Below are 22,717 nucleotides of genomic sequence, written 5' to 3'. Positions count from 1 at the left end.
AAGTCTATTTCTTCCTACCTTTGCTTTAAGCCGTAACTTAAAACTCTCCTTTTTCTACTCCACACTTTGTTATATTGATCCATGTTGAGTCTTTGCAATGCTATTTTGTTTTTTGTTGCAGCGCAAAGGCACCTTTTGGTGAAAGTGTGCATTAAAAATGTATTACATAACAGTATAACAGAACATACCTGGTAACATTCAGACATCTTTGGAGGGCAGAGGGTAGTAATTTACCAGACCTGCAGGACTGTGTGATCCAATCCTTATTCCCATCAAAAAGAACAGCAATAACCCTGTATGTATTGCAATGTAAGAGGAGTGACTGACTAAATTAGAGTGGCATGTTTATGAAAAAACCATGCAGCACAGCAAGTCACCTTGCTGCGCTGAGTGATGAGGAAAGGGCAGGACTGTACCATTTAACATAATAGAGTGCATTCCTATCTTTTCTCTGTGCTGGCTCACTGTGTGCTGCCTAGCGCTAATGCAGGCACCCTTCCTCAATGGTGCAAAGGTCCCTGAGTTGTAGGGGGGATTGTTTTTGTGCAGGAAGGCACACCTTCCTGCACAAAAACAATCCACTTAGGCATTCTCCTCTTTCTATGCATTCTGAAGAATGCAGTACAAATCAAAGAGGAAGTAATAATGAGAAATAAAGATTTTTCTCTTTGATACGTCTCACCTAGGCAGGTGTAGGATTTTTACGCATTCCCAATTCTACCAGTAATGGCAATTCTAGGAATACGCCAAAGTCTATGGGTGGATGTGTGTGAACACCCACGCTCCACCCAGTTCACAGAATCTCAAAGCAACATACCAATGCCTGGTTGGTCCCTCTCGCTTCATAAAGGGAATGTTTTTGTGACCTACATTAATTGCCGCTATCGTGGATGCTGGTGAGACAGGCTGCAGGCAGTATTAGGATTTAGGTTGGCAGCAATCTTAGATCATAAGGCAGATGACAGCAGTGTTCAAAGCCTTGAGGTAGTTTATTCTAATTCAATCAATTATTCAGGATTTGTAAAGCGCGACAAATCACCTGATAGGGTATCTGGGTCCTTGCAGGTCCCAGAGGCTCATTCAGACAGCCAGATCTTGAGGGATCTTCAGATTTCTGGAAGTGAGGTGATGGTCCAGAGTTGCATGGGGAGGCTCTTACAGGTCTTTGCTGTGATGTGGGAGGAGAAGCATCCTCCACTTCTGCTTCAGTTGATGTGGGGAGTGTGGGAAAGTGAAACGGAGGCAGAGTGTATTCTTCTCAATGGTTGGTGGAAGTTCAGGTGGTGGTCAATGTAGGTGGGTCCTCGGTTACGTAGAGCCTAGTGTGCTTGGGCCAGCAGATTTAATAGGTATCTCTTTTGTACCGGGAGCCAATGGAGCTACCTGAGGTGGAGTGTGATGTAATTTCATCTGGGAGGGTCGAAGAGGAGTCTGGCTGTGGCGTTCTCTATGGCTTGAAGTTTCTCTAGGAGGTGTGTGGTGATTCATATGTAGAGGCAGCTGGCGATTATGGCCAGTGTCACAGTGCATCTTGTGTGCTGGGACAGCCACATGAAGATCTTGCGTCGCATGCACAGAGTGAGAAAACAGGCAGAGGAGATGGCGTTGATCTGTGATTTAATGGTGAGTTTGTTGTCAATGATGATTCAAAAGTTTCTGGTGTGGTTGGAGGGAGTGTGTGCGAGTCCTAGGTCTGATGGCCACCAGGAGTTGTTTCATATGTTGCTGGTATTGCAAAACTTCTGTCTTGTCCGTGTTCAGCTGCAGGCAGTTGTTCATCATCCAGCCGTCAATGCTTGTCATGCCTCTGTGGAAGTTAGTCCTGGTGGTGGTGAGGTCATTAGTGAATGAGAGGCTAAGTTGGGTGTTGTCTGCATAGGGAATTATGTTGTGACGTGGGTTTTGATGATGTTGGCCTGCCTGGTCATATATGTGTTGAAGAGCATGGGGTAGAGGGATGAGCCCTGGAGGACACAGCAGATGATATCCTTAGGTTCGAAGGTGAAAGGTAGGAGGATAATCTTCCAGGTTCTTTTGGTGAGGAAGTAGGTTATCCATATGAGCGCATCTCCTTAGATGCTGATGTGGTGAGTCTTTGGATCAGCATGTGCTGGGATACAGTGTCGAAGGCTACCGAGAGGTCGAGGAGGTTCAGAGCTGCTGTTTTGCCTCAGTTGAGGAGGGTTCAGATGTTATTGGTATCTGCAATCAGTGAGATCTCTGTGCTATGAATGCTGCAGAAGCCGGATTGGGGGGTGTCGAGTAGATGGTTCTGTTCCAGGGGTGTCATGAGTTGCTTGTTGAGGATATTTTCCAGTACCTTCACTGGGAATGGGAGCAGGGAGATTGACCGATAGTTATTGAGTTTGTTGGGGTCGGCGGAGGGTTTTTTGAGTAGTAGTCTGACTTTGGCGTATTTTCAGGCATCAGGAAATGTTGTGGTGGTGATAGAGGTGTTGAGCAGGGTGGTAAGTTCCTGCCCAATCCTTTGGTTTCTGAGATTGAAGATGTGGTGTGGGCATGGGACTTTGGGAGCTCCTGAGTGAATGGATTTCATGGTCATGATGAAGGTGGTGTCCTGGGTGGAGTGTATGAAGCAAAAGGGCCTGCTGGTTTGATTAAAAAATAGGTGGGGAGTTGTATCTTTTACCAAGTTGGTCTTTCATATGCCGTCATGAACAGAAGCCAATCTGTCTAGTCTATAAGTGACCCTTATTTGGGTCTGTGACCACTTCCATGCAGAGAGCTTGAGTTATAGCTTTCCACTGAAACATTGTTCTTTGCGGGATGTTGCCAGAAGACATTTCTGCCTCTACTAATTTGCAACTCGCATCTTTGGTAGATGTTTGTTTGAAGGCTGATTTTCAGGGTTGCTCCAATAGCGGAATGCTTTCCTCAAGGGAAAAGGTTGATGTAGTCCTGTTAGCTGAGGTAGGTTAAGGTTGTCCTGTTAGGTGAGGAATGCAGGGCATCCACTTGCCATACCTTTGCCCAGCATTATCCTCTAATGGTGTTTCATGCCACCAACTCTAATATGAGTGTTGGGGTTCTGTATTCATTTTCAGATAATTTCCGCCCTCACATGGGTCAATAAGTTGGACTTGCCCTTTCAACACTCTACAATTCCTGTTATTTTCTTATCTAAAGGTGTGATTACTTGAACCAAAGTCCATTCTCAGTGTTGTTATACCTCAAAGCTGAAGAATGGAATGAGGAAGAGAGATGTAAAACTAATGTTTCGATCACTTACCAGTAATCCACATTACTCTCGGTACACCTCTTCTTCATCACAGTCCACAAAATTAAGGATTTTGATAAGAATTAGTAAGAATAGAAACTACTGGTAATTAATCTACATATTACAGCCAGAGTTATTCCTCTGTCCTAAACATTTACCAAGTATTTTCATTGCTGCATTGTGATAGAGCGGAAATTACATTTACACTAGGATATCATACTTTTGGAGGGATGTACGTTGTTACAACGCATGCTTTTAGCACGCATGCTGTAACGACGCGGTTTTTATAACGCATTCTTTTACAACGCATAACAGAAAGGGGTGTTGGATAGTGAATATTTTAATTTACTATTCCAACACCAGTCCCCGTTGACACTAGGGAAGGTGTTGGATAGTAAATTAAAAGTATTCCCTATCCTTGAGCGCCCCCCAGAGTCATGCATTGTAATAGAATGCGATTTAAAAACCACGTTGTAATAGCACTGCGTGCTAAAAGTTGCGTCATAAACGACGTTCCCCCTTTTGTAGAGACAAATAAAGAAACGTACGAAAACCTCACGTTGTTGAACTTTTTTGAAAACCAATAGTTACTGCATTGTAAAAGCATGCAGAAAAAGAGTAGTCTAGATGAAATTATATATATAAACAACATGGGTTATTTATTAAAGAAAAGTATTTTGACTTATTAATGTGTGTTAAAAACATGTACATAGTGAATTATAACATTGCTGAGTTTACCTCTAATCAGTTTCAAATTGTAATTACATAATAGAAAAACAAAAAAGATTTACCAAGTAGTATGATTAATCCTGATTTTGATGGTGAATTTTGTAAAAATAGTTGTTACACCTTTCTACTAAAAGATGTATTAGTGAAACTTTCAGAGAGTACTTTATACGTCTACTAATAATAATTTCTTGAAAAGAGTTCTTGAAAGCATATTTTAAGATGCATTTACATGTTGATATCTTTCAAATGTAATAGTACCCTGTTTCTACTTGAATTAATTTTGACCATACTAAATGATCTCCAGTGCATCAGAAGTTATTAGAATTTCAACTTTTTCATATTTCATAAATATATGCTTATAAATCCAAACTGCATTCATGATTTTTTCTGCTTCACTAAGTGAGAGACTTCTCCGGAGTAACCATTTGTATGTATCTAAACTCTACTCTTGTATTGTATACATTCTGCTACAAAATGTTTCCAGTGCAGAACATCTGCCGGGGAAACTGCCCTCCAAACTTTTACTAAGGGCTCTAGTTAGCGTTTCATAACAGGATGATTTAAGGACTGCGTAATGGTTCCACCTATTTCCCCTGCATTTTGTGTCTTCTTTCAGTCAGTCACCCGATCTACATTCCATATTCCAGTCGTCTGATCAAATGAGGTGACACAGGATGTTGTCATCCCCATAAATGCTCAGAATATATTATTGCCTGACGAGAAAGTTTGGGAATCAAATCATTCTTCATTACTTTTAGAAGAGAGACTCTTGTGCAGCTGATGGTGGTGACGGACAGCTGCTGTTCGGCATACAGGCAAATTATGAACTGGTTGATGAGATTTGCAGAACTTTTGATGTGGACTCAGCTGGCTTACTTTCTCAATCAACATAGGCTACATGGCACAGTGGTCCTTTCTTTAAAACTCGTATTTAGTCCTTTCCTGAACTTGTGAGCTTTGGGGATTGATCTGTTTTACTAAATGTCTTATTTCCTATTTGATGCATTTATTTCTTCTAAAGATTTGATAAACTAAAATATATTAACTAAATTTGACTCAGTTATCATGATTTACCCACTAAACGTGAATGAATATTCTCAATTTGAAGATGATCAGATTAGGAAGATTTCAGGACCTCAAATACTAATGTTGTTATTCTGTATTGCTTTATCTGAACTCCTAGGGGCAGATTTACAAGAAACTGGCGCATCTGTAGAGATGCGTCAGATTCTCTGCGCCAGCCTGTGAAACCATTGCATCACCATGGATGCAACTTATTTTCAATAGGGCGCACCATGGGACAAGGATTGACAGATGTGTCAGAAATTCTGAGGCATCTTTTAGTGCAAAAGTCATGCATTGCTGGAGTCATAACGCAAGCATGACCAAACTCCCGAAATGCATGTTGAGACCTATTGAAACTACACTGCATCACTCCTTTCGTCTGCTTCAAGCAGGCGTAAGGTTTTGGCGCAGTGGGTTCCTATAAGTAGCGCAGTGAAATCTTGTAGATTTCACTGTGTCACTTTTACGAGGCTATCCTGCATGGGAAGACCCACCCTGCCTACATTATACCTGATTCCGGCATAATGTGGCACAGGGCTTTACAACGTGACGCATCTCCCTAGATGTGCTACGTTGTAAATTGGTAGCATTTTTTATGCCACCGCTGCGTCACAAAAGTAACGCAACAGCGGCACAAAAGTGCCGCAAGATGCTGGTAAATCTGCCACCTATTGTGCATGATTTTGGCTCGCCTACGTTTCTTCAGGTGGTTTGGGCCTGCAGTATTAATCCTACATCTTTATAACATTGTGTTGAGTAATTTACATATGTTTGATCTCTAGTTTGTAGTTCAGTTGTCCAACTCCTGGTCCACATTGGATGAGTGTTGAAACCCTTTTATATCCAACACCCCTCGGCACAAAGCAAGGTCCATCGGAGGACCAAGAGAGTGGAAATGATTAAAATTTTCAGATCATCACAAGCTTCCCTGTTGTTTGATTTAATAAGGGACCAGTAAATGATGCAGCAATTGTGATTAAAATAGGGAATCCTTTTCGAGGACCGCTTATTGCTACAAAGCATTCCTATTATGTACCTGCTCAGCAGCATGTGGGATGTGTATGCAAAAAAGTTTGTACAGAATATTTTTCATGTTGTTTAAATCATATTTTAGCTTTGCTGAAAAAATACAGCATTTCAGTGTCGTGAGGAAGGTAGCTCTTTAAAAATATGGTATCCATCACCTTGGCTAAGCTCCGCAAACAAGTTTTTGACAAAAAAGAGCTTTTTTTCACGAGAAATCACTTAGAATGTAATTAATTTTTTTCTTCTGAGAAATCAATATTTTTCCTTTTTTTCACTCCATATATTTTTTATTCTACTTTGTAAAATTGGTGAAGTAGAAAGGGAAAAAGTTGGTAACAATCTCCTTTGCAAATTAGGAGTAAATTACTACAAAATATGCGATGAGGGAAATATGTCCTTACTGACTAGCTCCTCTTTTTTGCCTTACTCTTCAGTTTTTGTAAACTGCTGGTGCCTTTCTTAGGATTCAAAACTGATAAACCTTGGACTAATCCCGATCCTGACATGTCACTCGTACCACATTAAGCACAGTAAGTCCTACCTCCACTCTCTGGGTAATTAAGGTTTAGTTTTGATGCTACACTTCTTCGGAATGTATACATGCCCAAAGTATGGAAGAGAGATCACAATCATCATTATCATCATCAAGTACATACTCTGATAAACTAATGACATTGCCCTGGATAATGTTTTAAAGTGCAGTAAAAATATAAAATACAATAAGCCCTATTCACAAAGGTAAACTCTAACGTAAACGTAATTTTATGAAAATGTCAATTTGTTACGCTTGCTGTCAATCCACAAAGGTATGCCTGGGGCCGTATTATACAAAGTGCCCTGAGGGCGCAACGGGTGTGGGCATCAACTTTGTGTGTCCTAGGGGCACTTTCGTATTACAGAAGGGTAGCAGACACTTATCTCGAGAGAACATTCCGTCATTTGCATGGGGGTGTGATGATTCATAACATGGGCCCTTGTGTGCATAAGTTCATTTACTTCTGTAGAGTGCTCTGCCTTGAGTGTGGAGAACTCTGCTGTAGTAAATTTAATTTAAGGGGTGGTACTTGGCTAGTCACACAAATGTTTGACCAATTGAAGTTTTGAAATGATTGCAAGAGGTCATGTTTGTGAACATTCCCAAACTTCGATCCAACCCCTTTCACCCTGGAAATGGTGGAAAGTGATTTAAATCCCCTTCCAAAATTGAAAGAGGGACAGATCGTCCCCAGCCTTGCTAAGGGGTAGTGCACAGATGTTCTTGAGGAGAAATATGTTTTCCCAGTGAATGAAAAAGGTGTGTTAACAGAGGAGGTTCCTATATCTCCTACCACAGCTTTCCAGTCTCACTTCGAAGAAAGTTTGGGAATCCGCCCAAAGAATTAAAAACGTAAAAGTATGTTCAGATGTACGGGCACTATTCACAAAGGTAAACGTAGGCATTTTGTCTAAACTTAGACCAAACATCTAAGTTTAGGACTTTGGAAATTCACAAAGGGCATTTGCAAGTACTATCTTTATGTTCACACTAGGGGTGGAGATCCAGTGCGAGTGCGGACATAGAGTTAGAACAAAATGTCTAAGTTTACTTTTATGAATCGGGCCCTACATCAGGCGCGGCCATTTCAGGTAACAGCGGTGGTGTGGGCAGAGTTGGGGAGGGGAGAAGTCGACAGATGACAGAATAGGGAAAATAAATTAAAATAATGAATAAAACCACTTATCTTGTGCTTGCTGCATCACCACTTACCTTGCGCTCCCTGCATTGCCAACTCGACAATGCGGCGAGCTCAAGGTAAGTGGTTTTATTCATTTGTTTATTTTATTTTCCCAATTCCGTCGTCTATCGACTCCCCCCCCCCCACCACCTCAGTGTTCTTACCTGAACCTGCCGCGCCTACCCTGCTGTTTTCACTTTGCATATGAGGCTACATTTCTGGGCTGTGAGAATGGAGGCCCTCAATCCATCAGAAAACAATGCATTAAAGTGAAATATAATTAAAACACCTATCAAAATAATCAACCAGGCTAATTTGAAACCTTCAAATATAGCAGCTTGTTTAGAACAAGACCACTAGCTCTGCTTGACTCACTGACACTTTTCACTGTTAACAAACCCAATTTCCACTTAATACAGCGCAATAATTAATGTGCCAGTTAAACACCTGGGTCTTGACACAGCAGAAGACAGTAAAGGCAAGAATTAAGCTGCTACAATTAATTATGTTTGTCTCCTCCAGTGTCTTTCAGAGCTGAGCATCAGTGTCCTGGGATTTCATCTCTGCTATTGTTCCTTTGAAGTGAGCTTTCCCAAACCACAGTCGTAGGCTTGTAAAATTAATTACACTGAAATTGATTAAAGTTTTGCTCCTCCTTGGTTCATCCTGTTTTGCTGAGGAGGTGCCAGCCCTCGACTGGGTGTCTAAACTATTAATGTAATTCATTTTGTCTTCTCTTAATCATGTGGGGTTTGTGTATATGCAAAAGAAAATGTCTGTACAAAAGTTCCACCATTGGGGGCACTGTGTTCGGCTCAATTTCAAGAATACGCGCAGGAACTGCGGGTCTGATTGACTAATGTTTTTCCTTGGATTAAGACAGACATGAGACGATCTTAATCTCGAAAGATGGTCCTCACTTATAAAGGATTTGATCCTTGTTTGGGATGAGCCTTCCTCAGGGGTGGACTGAGAACACAAAGCAGCCCTGGCAACTCTATCAGACTGGCCGCCGGGGGTGGGGGGGAAGTGGGAAGCACTGCTGCTTGACTAAACCGGCCCCCAGCACTGCTGCTTGACTAAACCGGCCCCCAGCACTGCTGCTTAACTAAACCGGCCCCCAGCACTGCTGCTTTTGTCACTGGGGGCCGATATTGCAGCTCTGAAAGCCCTCAGTAAGAAAAGTGGCGCCCACCGCTCCAGACCTGGCCTTCACCCTTCCAACCCACTGGAAAAATGCCTGATGCTCGCTACGGCCCGTCCAGCCCTGGCCTTCCTCTTTTAAGTAATAAGACTATCTTTTTCTGTTTTTGTTCATCCAGGGTAAAATGATAGCAGTGAGGTGCACTAGAAGTGTATGTTTAGAGGGTACTGCTGTTTGTATGATATCCGGTTATTTGAGCAAAGTTGTGTCAGTTTAACCTTCCTGAATTTGGCCATTTCCCCACATCTCTCAATTCCCCTCAAGTCACACCATAAACTTCAAGCACATATCCCTCTCAGGACTTCCATTTAGAGAACGTCCTGGGGTGAGATATTCTTCGCAAGCTACAGTACTTCCCCAGTCAGGTAAGGTGTATCTTACTTATATGAGAGACTGCCGTTTGCGTTGCTTGAAGATAATAGGGCTTTGGGGGCCACACAACCATCGAAGGCAGTTTTACTTGGCCAAACCCTGGTGGACCTGTATAAGGTGATAATGGATGCCTGACTATCTATACTCTGGGTGAGCGAGCCAGCGAATTAATAGGGAGAGCCAAGCCTAGGATCTGGGTTAGGCCATAACATGGCTCTTAGAGCCCTAACACAAGCCGAGCCATTAACATATTTGTCACATAACTTATGCAAGAAATGTCATGTAAAAATGTTTAAAAAGTGTATTTGTTTAACATGCAAACCTGTTTCTGTTTTAGAGGATTATATTGCATAATTGCATTGAGTGACATTTATTAGAAGTGTTAGATCCTGAATATGAATTGAGAAACATTCATGCACCTTCCCCCGCACCCTAGTGACAATGTCCTCTGGGAGTGGAATTGTATTAACTGCATCCCAGTGGCTAACATATGAAGACCAAGGCCCCCATTAGGATGGCGGGCAGACTTTTCCCACACGCCTAGGGACCGCCCGCCATAAGGGCAGGGGTCACGTGCCTGGAATTAGGATGCCCCCGCCACAGTGGCGGGCGCATCCAATGTTCTTGACATTGTGGCAGGCGGTGCACTCAGCACCGCCCGCCACAATGGCAGGAAGGCATGCAGTGCACTTCCATGCACAGCATGACAGACACCGCGCGGTGCCTGCCATGCTGTGCATGGAACTTCTGGGGGTTACCATAGGTACCCCCCATGTGCACCCCCCAGCCCCCCTGACTCCATGGGGGCCCGCATCGGGCCCCCAATGCAGACTCCGCATGCCTTTCCGTGTCGGCATTGCCACCACTGAAAGGCATTGGAAAAAGGGCATCCGCCAACGCCACCATAGAAACCCTTTTCCGCCCCGGTCGCCTTGCGACCGGGGCGGAAAAGCGGCGGACGGTCTTTCCGTCCGCCGCGGACCACTCACTCATACTAATATGGCGGGGGGTCATTCCGCGGATCGATGGCGGGCGGTTCGCCTCCCGCCAGGCCGGTGGTGGCTACCGCCAGCCTGGCGGGGGCGAACCGCCCGCCATCCTAATGGGCCCCTAAGACACTGAAGTGGGGTGGGGTTGACGAAGTGATGCCCAAAGAAATTCAATGAGGTCCTTGTTAGCACAATACTACTGATTAGTTGTTCCTGAGCAAAGGCATTTGGTAGATGTTAGCAAGTGAAGTACAGGTCTGCAGTTTCTGTTGCTAAAGATTAGGAAGTTTCTAAGCAGAGCCTGTCCTTTTGTCTGTACCTGCTGACTGCTTTAGAAAGGCTGACAAAGTCAGGTGCAGAGATCTCACACTTCATTGTGTCCTTGTTTTAGATACTCCTGCTTGGAGCCGTCTCCTTGCACAAAGGCTGCATCTGAGCAACAGGCAGAAAATCACATTTGAAAGAGTACTACCGCAAACCAGTTCTGTAACCTTAGACAGTGGATCCAAAGTCCTTGCCTGGAAAATGAGTATAAAAGTTTGACTGTAAAATAATTGATTTGTAGGACACAAGAATAAAGGCAACTAAAATCATCGGTTTATTCACAATGTCCTATTCCCTTCAATATTTGTAATAAAATCAATGAATACAATGTCTCTCTCACGTTCTTTTGTTCTGTGTCTTTGATGCCTAAATGCCTTTCTCTAATTCACTGGAAATATTCCTTACTATTCTAATGACTTTCAGCTCAATATGTTATAGGTTCATTCCTTTGCTAGTAAAGAAGACATTATCTATAAGCTGGCCAGACGATGGGGATTAGTTGGCACCTCCAGATCCTTCCCTTCTTAACTTTCATCAGGAAATTCATATTTCCTCAGAAAGAAGAAATAGGCAATGGTCATCTCTGGTGTGTAGTGTGAATACTCATACTCCCTCATAGAATAACCATTTGTATGACCTTAACGATTCCTCCCTGAGAGAAACAAGAGGTAGTGTTGATTCCTGGAATGTAGCACAAATGTTGCCCAATTTGCCATCTCTTCCTCTTTTTATACAGGATGGAATTCAAAGAGGTTTACCGAGGGCCCAAAGCTTCAAATGTCCTGCTGGTGGAGTCCAGAAAGAGGGAATGGACCTAGGATTGCTAGGATTCTGAGTTGGAGGATCAGTGGTAATTGCTGTTCCTCCCTCTTTTGCATTCTCACTGTTACTGATGAAGGGCAGTTTGCTTGCACAATACTGTGATCCACTATGTCACCCCTTGTGTAGCCTGGATTGGAATCAGAGTTAACCTCTCCAAACCTTAGACACTGAGGCCTATCCATGGGTGTCGACCATAATAACCCAGCTCTGGGTTGCTTTACCAATACTATCAGTAGCATCTGCTCTCGGGCTCCATTATAACAATGCAGTCTACCTACTATACCTTTTCCCTGGGTTACCTTTACCAGGAAAGACTCTTGTCAGGTTTAACCTGCTTTGACACTTGTCGGTGGAGCACAAAGCACACTGCTTTGTTCAGGTTCTTCATGATCAATGAAGTAAGTGGTCTGCAGAGTACTAATAAAGCTGCTGTGAGACAAGGACAGATATCTGCATGACATCCACTCTCCCAAATGTGAAAGTACAGGAAGGAGAGTGCCTTCCCCTACATAAAGAGGCGCTGTCCAGGAGGACAATCCCAGAATGTTCCTGCATGAGGAAAACCCATAAGAATATCATTGCCAGAGGAAGTAAAGCCAGAAGTCAATTTGTGACATGAGGGGTCTCACAGTTTCCGTTAGGGGTTACCATAGTGAACTTCATCAAGGCATTGACCTATAAGCAACATTGTTTTGTTCAGCATCCATGCCATGTGCTAAGCGACTGGTGCTGGGGCTGCCATGCAGAGGAGCCATTGTGGTCACCAAAGTAGAAGCCCTGATTCATCCTTAGGATGGCCTCTCCGTGGCGGCAATGCCGCCATGAAAAGGCATGCGGTCTTTACTTTGGGGGCCCCCTGCAGGCCCCCATGGTGAAGGCGAGAGGGGGGGTACCTGTGGTACCCCACTGCATTTGCATACACCACAAAGGTGCCTGCTGCTTTGTGTATGCAAATGCATGCCTGCATTTTTGACATTGCGGCGGGCGGTGCTTTCAGCACCGTCCGCTGCAATGTTAAAAATGCATGATGCGCCCCCCAGTATGACGGGCGCATCATAATTGGCATGGCAGGACGTCCGTCCACGTGGCGGACGGTCCTGTTTTCCACAGGGATGGCGGACGGGCAAAGTCCGCCATCCTAATCAGCCCCATAGTAAGTTACTGTATTCTTTTTGAACTGTAGTGTATTTAATTTTGGTGGGATATTAAAGTACTTTCCATTTACTACTATAGGCACAGACTGGACAATACATTATTGTGTCTGTTGGTTGACTGTTGAAACTTGAGATCTGAGATCTTGTGCTGTATGAGTTTTCTCTCAGGAATCAGACAAATATATAATGTCCTGTGACCTGTGTATGCCCAATGTGTTTCTGTTTACACTTACAGTAATAATCACAATATCAGATAAATATGTTAAAAAGTGTTGGTTTCCACTTTTGAATATCAGAGAAATGGTGATGATGATATAGCTGGATATATGCATGCTACGTCAACTGTTTGGATATTTCCAAAGTTCAACCCACAAATTCAAGTTTAATATGCTACAATAATAGCCTGAAGAAAATTCATTAACCCCTTCCATGCACCTGTCGGCCAACGGCCGACGGGAGCACTCCCTCCCTGGCATTAAACTCTCAACTGGTCAGTGTTTTATTATCTAACTTTGACGACCATAATAAAAGTATTTGTAACTGGAAATTAGGGGAGTAACTGATTCAGTTACTCCGAGATATGCAGGCAATGAAATTGGTTTAGGACCAGGCTACTTTGCCACAGTAAGAAATAATAAACATAGTCCTTGCCAGGGTGAACCACAAATGTCACTAAATATATCTGTACTTAACCATCCTGTAGCTTGGCACAAAAGAAGTCATCCCTAGCTTACAGGCAATGTGTAAAGCATTTATGCAGTTCTCAAACAGTAATGAAATAGAAACATAGAGCTAATTTTCTTAAATAAAATGACACCGCAACAAGTTTTTAGGAGAAAATAGCACTGAAAATCACAAAGCTCCACTCATGGGTATCTGGTTGTGCTGGATCGGGTCAAAGTGTCAAGTGCAGTCCGCCCATAATGTAGCGCAGGTTGGTTACAGGGACCAGGTTTGCCTCGATGAGGAGTTTACCCTTTCAGAGGCCAAGTCTGCACAACAAGCCTCAGCAGGAGCTTTACATTAGAGGGGAGCATGTGGAGGTTATTGTCAGAGAGTGGAGCAGGTCACTTTTGCTGTTTTACTTCGGAGGTTGGCGTGGGTGGTCTCTTGTTGCCATGAAGAGCAGGTAGTCGATTGGAGCTTCGCATTGGCAAGAGTTACTGAGGCCATAACGGCCGTAGTCAGTAATCGCTTAGGCAGAGAGCAGGTCATTGTTGAAGCTTCATGTTGGCAAGTGTCACAGATGATAGTTTCTCAGCACGAAGAGGAGCCCAAAACTTCTGGGTTTTCACCTAATGCCGGTCAGTGACCCAGGATCTGGGGGGCACCTCTTGGGGATCAGGACTCACTCCAGCAGATGCTAGCAGCAGGGTTCAGATAGGTACAGGCAGCTCTAGATGGTCATCTGGTCAGTTGCAGCAGGCCTCTGGAAGCTTATTGTGTCCCTGAAGCTCAAATAGGAGGTCACCCTACTGACCCATAGAATCACTTATGGGCCGCCTGGGTTCAAGGTAAGCATAACTAGTCTTCAGGCAGCAGGACAATCCTTCTTTTCTGACCCTTTCACAGGTCCAGGAGTGTTCTGATAAGAGGTTCTGAAGACACCACTGTGGGTGGGGATTCCCCATTTGTCTAACCTTCCCTGTTTCCTGGGTTTGGCTCCAAACTGTCTAGAGTAACAAAGGGCAAGCAGGCCCGGATAGGAACGCCATTGGCAGGGTAGGGTTAATACATACACTATTTCCACTACAAATTATACAAGAGTAGAAATGTTCTCTATTACAATGTAATGTGCCTTCTGTTAATGCTTGCACAGCGTGGCAGGCACCAGCAGGTGCCTGCCACACTGCGCACAGACTAAAAAACACCCATTTCTCTATGGGAGCTTTTGCTGTGGACAGTTTACGGCCACAGCACAGGCCCCCATGGGAGTGCGCAACCGCACCATGTGCAGTCGCATCCTAATAATGCTAATAATGCAGTAGAGACGGCCGACCGGAGGTCGGTCAGTCCCGATTACACAACGGTTGCGTCCACCTGACATCATAATGAGGGCCAAATTGTCGTACTCAGGAGATGTAAAATTTACAAGTCCCATTACACTCAATGCAAAAGTAAAGAAAGTGTTGAATTGCGGAGAGGTGAAATTAACTAACTAACTAACTATTCCCACTCCACTCAGTTCAACAGTAGGAAAAATGTTGAATTGCCGAGGGGTAGAATTTACTATTCCCATGTCAATAAATGCAAAAGTAGGGAAAGTGTAGGATTGTGGAGGGGTAACCTTTATTATTCCCACTGCAGTCAATGCAACATCAGAAACAAACAAATTCCCTTCAACACAATAAAATGATTTCAAAAACATAGTAAACAAATAAAAATATAAATATGTAAAAAAATTAAAAATATTTTATGTTAAAAATAAAACAAAATAAATACATAATAGAATGTTAAATACATATCATAAGTAACTACAAATATTATTATAACTATCATATACAAATATTTTTCATATAAATAAATATTTTATTCATAAAATATTTATTTACAGAAACATTTCTTCAATAAATTTAATTTAGTTACTTCCCACCATATACCCCAACAAAACACGCAGCCTGCACCTAAAACGTAACTTAAAAAATAAATGTTTTACACTATGAACATAAATTATCAACAAACTATCATTAATAAAAAAAATATTATTAGCAAAATATAAATAATTTACTTAACACAATATACCCCCCATATACCCCTACAAAACCCACTACCCACACCAAAAAGATAAATGAAAAATATGTGATTACACAATTAATACATTTAATTATCAATTAAATACTTATTATTCAATAAAAATATAAATATTAATTACTAAGAATTCATTTCCTTCCCACCCCTATAAACTCTACAACCCACAAATAAAATAAAAAATAATTAGAGAATTAACATAATTAATTATCAATAAAATAGTTAATATTAATTAACAACTAACTATTAATTAATTTGAATGAATTTACTCGCCACTCTGAGCCTCTATAAATCCCACAACCCTCACCTAAAAAAACATAATGACACAATTAACATAAAAAATTATTATTAATTAACAACAAATTACTAATTACAATTAAAAAACCTCCCATCCTATACCCCTATAAAACCCCCTACACTTACACAAAAATGAAATAAATAAAAAAATAATTGCACAATTAACATAACTAATTACCAATTACATAAATAACAATAATTTAAAACTAATCATTAATTTATGATAATTAAAATACTTCCCCTATACCCCTATAAACCCACAGCCTGCTGTGGTACAAACAAAATCACAAATTACATTAAATTGAATAACTACTGAAAATGTAACAACTATATTAAAACACATAAACAATAATTATACAAAAAACCTACATCATAAACATTTAAAATATATACTTAAAAAACATGACAATAATTTAAAAAAAAACTATATTTTTGTAAATTATATTATTGACTTCGATATTTTAAAAAGCAATATTACTTACCTTAAATTCGATATTCTTGACAACAATATTCTTGCTGATGGTATTACCATATCATGATGTTTTTGATTCAATATTTTGGTAAGTCGATATTTTATACTCAATATTTTGTCTGAACACCGTATCTAGATGGGATCATCATCAGGACAAATAATCATATGCCTAAACTCAATAGTACAGTGATACATTAAACCCCTATAATGTAAAAAAGGGAGGGGAGAAAGAGGAGAGAGCCCCTGCGTCTCACTGGCCTGTACGTCCTTGCATGCACCACGTATAGCTCTTTTTGGTTATCACTCCTGGATGAAGCACCTTCAGTCAACAAATTTCTTTTTTCTTTCCCTCTGTTGGTCACACTTTACACTTTGCCTATATGTTGTCTATTTTCATTTGTTTCGAACACCTATTTTTGACTTACCACTGCAGGGGTATATTCCTTAATGTTGCCTTGTTTTTTGTATCCTGAAAATAAAACTGCACACTCAGGCTACAGGGGCAGTCCTGACGACTTTGGTAGTAGTACAATAGGTGCTGCCGTCCACTAGTGACATTTAAATTACAGAGTACTATAAACTAGGGATTTACAGGCAAATTAAATATTCCAGTCAGGGATTATCCACTTCTACATGTTTTTGGGGGTCAGAGCACATACACTGGGCGATGGACGTCAAAACCGCTGAGGACAGAGTCAGTAAATAAACACAAAATCTAGCAAAAAGTGGGGACAAAATGTAGCAGTAATCATGCAAAAAAGGGGCATTTCCTCACAGTAAACCACACATACTGAACTTCCATAGAAGTCGAAGGCAAGGGACCAAAGTTTGGGGATATTGACAGCCAATGACCAATTCTCCCACAGCAACAGTGATTAAAAGTGCCCATGCAATATTAATCTGTTGCTACCACAACCTGTTACCATATAATCTGGAATGATAGGTCAGTAGACTGTCTCATTCATGCTGGGTTCATTTTAGGCCTAAAAGGAATTTTATTTATGCCACACTAATTGGTAAAATTTTGCCCACTCATCTAAGGTAGGACCTGATTAAGAGTCTGGCCGTCTTGCGACGGCCAGACTCGCTGTGGCGGTCCACCGTTTTACCAGTCATGATGTTCACTGTGGACCGCCTACTGTGCCAGGTAACAGTAGGTCCCTGGCGGTGGCACAGTAGTGCCACAACGCAATATGGTGAGCAGTCCTGCTCAGCATATTACGAGTTCGGCCACCGGCAGTAATTTAAGGCAGGAATAAAGGGGGCCATACGGGGCACAACATGTACCTCCCTGTCTGTATTTCCCTAAAGTATCAGCATGGTATGGGCATCCACGTCCATGCCAATCTGGCACTTTTTTGCCATTCCCATTGGGGTGCCTGTTTTCCAAGCATCGCCATGGGAAAGGCAAAGGACTGCCAGCTGTATTACGAATTTAACTTGTGTAAGACGAGTTCGACTCATCATAGGGCCGGTGATGCTTGCGCTGGTATGGTGCAGCTGTGCCGGCGGTCAGCTGCCGTAACTGCGCCAAACTTGTAATCAGATACTTAGGGGCCCATTAGGATGACAGGCGGACTTTTTCCGCCCGCCATCCCGTCGTGTAAGTGGACCGCCCCCCATAAGGGCCCATAAGGGCGGGAGTCCCGTGGGTGCTATTAGGATGCACCCGCCACAGTGGCCGGCGCAACCTGCATCCCTAAAATTGTGGTGGGCAGTGCACTCAGCACCGCCCGCCACAATGTTAGGGAGGCATGTTGTGCACTTCCATGCACAACATGCCAGGCACCGCGCGGTGCCTGCCATGTTGTGCATGTAACGGCATGTAACTGCAGGGGGGTACCATAGGTATCCCCATGTGCACCCCCCCCCGGACTCCTTGGGGGCCTGCAACGGTCCCCCCTAGCAGACTCCGCATGCCTTTCCGTGGCAGCAATGCTGCCACGGAAAGGCATTCCTCAATGCACATTGTAATATAGCTGGCGGTGTTAAACAGACACCGCCACCATATTGCAGCCTTTTCCGCCCGGTCGCAAGTCGACCGGGGCGGAAATCCGGCAGACGGTCTTTAATAATATGACGGACGGTCATTTCCGCAGGGATGGCGGCCCTTAGAGTAGTATGGGGGGAAAATTCCTATAGCAAGATTTATCAAGCACTAGCTGCTGCTCACACATGTTCTGCTGCATTTAGGGGTATTTTCTTAGAGCAAAATGCACTTTTGCAGACGAGGGTGCATCTCGCGCAAATAAACTAGCACTAAAGGCTGGGTGGAAATTGGTGGAAAATCCTACCCTAAGCACTATTCATGTTCTGTTGCATTTAACAGATGGCACCACATCATTGGGATGCAACTTTTCTAGTTCTGGCCTTTTCTTTTTAAATCATTCTTTTCAGGTGTTTTTGTATGATCTGTTTAATTGACATGAACCAGAATTACTAATTCCAGAATGCACTGATTTGTTTATTGAAAACCGAGACAGAATAATAGGTTTTCCGATAACATGTACTATTTGGGAATCCTATATCTGACCATTGTCATGTATGACCATGACAATTTGCGACTCGCAAATTGCGCTCGATTGCGAGTCACAATTTGCGAGTCGCAAATTGCCATGTAAAACAGTTTTTGAGACACTGTTTGCGATTGCCAATGGGGTCGCAAATTGCATGCCTCATCAATTTTCATGAGGCACTCACAATTTGTGACCTCATTGGGAATGGCTGGCACTCACAGGGATGGGACTGCTTTTAAATAAAGCAGTTTTCTGTTTTTTATGCATTTAAAAAAAAGAAACGTTTTTGTTTCTTTTTCTAAGGGCAGGTAGTGGTCCCTGGGACCAGTGCCTGCCGCTAAAAAATATTTTCTCCTGCATTCACAACAGGGAAGTGGTCCCCTGAGGGACCCCTTCCCTTTTGCGAGTGCTTTACCACCCTCTTGAATAGAATGGTAAACTGCAAGTGTTTTACGACCGCAATAACAGTCACAAAACATTCTTACATTGCTGTCGGGTCGCTATAAGGAAGGGAACGCCCCTTCCTAATAGCGAGTCGCAAAACACTATTTTGCGAGTCGCAAATTATTTGCAAGTCGCAAAATAGTGTTAGTACCCACAGGATTTTTGCATGGCAAATGGGCCCAAACCTGTTTATGCATGCAAAATTAGGTCGTACATATGGCCCCTTGTGAATAAGACATAATATTTATCTGTAGAAGCGTAAGCAGCTGCACTTAGGGTGGCGGGCGGACAAGTCCGCCCGCCATCCTAATGACCCCCTATCGGGAAACTGGACCGCCCACCATGAGGGCAGGAGTCCCGTGGGGGCAAGTAGGATGCGGCCGCCACAGTGGTGGGCGCATCCTGCATTCCTGTCATTGTGGCGGGCGGTGCACTCAGCACCTCCCACCACAATGCCAGGAAGGCATGTTGTGCACTTCCATGCACAAAATGGCAGGCAACGCGCGGTGCCTGCAATGTAGGGCATGGAACTGCTGGGGAGTACCATAGGTACCCCTCATGTGCACCCCCCACTCCCCAGAGTACCTGGGGGCCTGCAACGGGCCCCGATTGTCAAACAGTGCATGCCTTTCGGTGGCTGCGTTGCCGCCACGGAAAGGCATGTCCCCGCCTGTATAGTAATATGAATGGCGGTGTCTAACAGACACCGCCCGCATATTAAACCCTTTTCTGCCCGGTCAACTCGTTGACCGGGCGGAAAAGCGGCGGACGGTTTTTCCGTCTGCCGCGGTCCCCCCACCATAGTAATATGGCGGGGGAATTGGGTGGCGGGCAGGGTCGGGCCCCGCCCGTGGGCCCCTTAGTCTTGCAAAGGACCAAATCTTATCATTGGCCACCAATTTGGGAAAACGTAAAGGACCAATCGTTAAGTAAGTTAGAGCTCCATAATGGCTCCCCTAAGATGCTGTGTATCGGACCTTGGCATAATGGGGTGAGAATCTGTGTCATGTCTTCCAAATTAAATTAGAAGCAATAAAACATTTTACCCAATGGCTATTGGAACCTTTAGACCTATAGCTAGTGCTATTTGTTTGCAAATTACATTTAACCCCTTTGCTGCGGGGTGTTTTCCCCCCGCTGTGCGGGGGGGAGGGGCCACGCGCAGCGCCCCCATGCTGGTGACGAGCTGAGCTCGTCATGAGGCAAAGCGGAGCTGCCCTCATGACGAGCTGAGCTTGTCACGGCCGCAACCGTTTTTAGAACGTTCAGCACAGCGGGGAAATTAGCCCCACGTGCGAACGTTTTAACGGCCGTGACGAGCTCAGCTTGTCGTGAGTGGAGCTCAACTGTACTCCATGACGAGCTGAGCTCGTCACCAGCATGGATGAGGTTAAGCTAGTTTTAGCACTGCTTTGCATAAGAAGATTGGTGTTTAAGTTCCTGTTTAAATCTGCACTAGGCATATTAATACATAATTTCTGTGGTTTAGACACCAGCTGGGTAAACAGTGAATTGTCTCTACTACATGCACGTGCTAACGCGGGATTACTGGTTACTAATTATCTTACCAAATCCCATTTCCTGTCGACTGAATCGTTGGTACCTGTCTTGAGTAAAAGGTAATCTCACAATAAAGAATCAATTTAAGAACTTACACCACTCTAAATGACCACTGACCAAAATTAAGTTTTAAAGATTTAATATAAAGTCAAAGATAACTGAAGATACAAACTTCTCAAAATGAGATTCAAAAGGTATATCGGTATCACTATGAACATGAACTTCTTGAATAGTCTGAGTCTGAAGAACAAAATAATAAGTACAAGTTCGAATACCATCAGGGTTGCTAAAATGGATACAAGTTGCAACCTCAAAGTCATTACAGAAAAGAAAATTAAGGTTAGTCTGTCCCTACTCTACACTAAATGACATCCCTACTTAGCAAGATCTTAACCCTCTAGGTGTCAGCCGTGGTGATTTCCTAAGAAGATCACGCACTTCTCTTTGTCTCTTCTCTGATAATGGGTCTCTCCTGATCAGCCTATCTGCCTACCCATCCGCTTCCTTAGGCTCCCAAAATCATCTGCTCTGCTCTCCTCCCGGGTCACTTTCCCTAATACCAAATCACATTTCCAATAGAAACGCCCCTTGGGACGCCCCTCACGTGGTACATCTTTCCGCGGCAAACTCCATGATGGTACTCTTGAAGACCCTCGTTAAAGTTGACCTTGGTTCCCAGGCTTCTTCTTCAGTGCGCTGATACCCCCTGAAATTCCTGGAAACTCCTACAGGCCTGCGCAAGGCGCCACTGAACAAAGTCCCTTTCATTCGAGCTGATTAGGACCCTCGCACCTGCATACAGCTCGTCCTGCAGTGGGCCTCAAATTCCAGACTTCACCATATCTTAGGCCATAAAACACTCTCAGAGCTCCATACTGGACACCTCACGACCTCTCCTCTAACGAGCACATGACGATTTAAACTACATGACATTATCTGCTCTGGCCTACTTGATTTACATGCAGCAGGTTCCTGCACTCTTAAAACGTTAACTTGATTTAAACAGCAAACATTCTTAACTAGCATACGTTTCTAAAATAACACATCTATAAAGCATATACTTTCAACCCTAAGTTCAATAGTACATTTTGAAAGAACCATGTCAACCTTGTCTCACATTATTTTAGCAGCACGTTTAGATTTGCTTGTGAATTGCCATGAGGCCTACACAAAATACTGGGTTTTAGAGTTACATTCAACTCTTACATTATTCCTTTAACATGAGAACGTGAGGTTTTCATATTCATCCCAAACATTTCTACATTAGTCTCACACAGTTATGATTATTGTTACTCTACTTAAACATTCTATGCATTTCACCACTGAATATAAGACACTCGGTGTATTTCACTTCTAAATATAAACACTCTGGTGCAAAATACATGTTAACTAACTACGTGCTTGTAAATATGGCGTACTTATACATTTTTTTCAAACTTGTGCTCTCTCAGTCCCCCCTTTGATGACCTTCAGGGGTCATCATCACCATGACACCAAAAATGTAGAACCTTTTAAAGTGAAGTCAGGACAGTACCACTTCTTTTCATACTCTCTAATGCTTTCAGACTTTTGTATTGGGTGTCCTGCATCGCCGTCAACTCTTCTTCCTGTTTCTTCATAGCTCTCTGTAACCTATTTGCTCTATACCATTGATACAAACGCACCAATCCCCACAAAGTGATTACACAAATCACTACTATGATGATGGGTTTCAATATGTACCAAACGATACCCTTTCCTAAGTTGGCAAACCAACTTCCAACTTTACCCATTCCATGGCCTACTTTGTCCCACACATTTACCTTTGCCAGGTCCTCAATTTCGTAGTGTATGGCAGTGATGTTTTGTATATACTTCTCTAGAGGCTTTGAATTGTCTGGAATGTAAGTACAACATTCCTGGACCTTCAAGGCCCTACAGACTCCTCCCTCTTTTGCTAACAGAACATCTAAAGCAAGTCGGTTCTGAAGAACCATTGCCCTAATCGATTGCATCTCCCCTTCTATCAGCATCAAGGACCTTGCAGTACTGGCAGACAGTCT

The sequence above is a fragment of the Lissotriton helveticus genome, chromosome 4_1 (assembly GCF_964261635.1).
Source record: "Lissotriton helveticus chromosome 4_1, aLisHel1.1, whole genome shotgun sequence".
Taxonomy (NCBI): domain Eukaryota; kingdom Metazoa; phylum Chordata; class Amphibia; order Caudata; family Salamandridae; genus Lissotriton; species Lissotriton helveticus.
Note: the sequence above shows the minus strand (reverse complement) of the source record.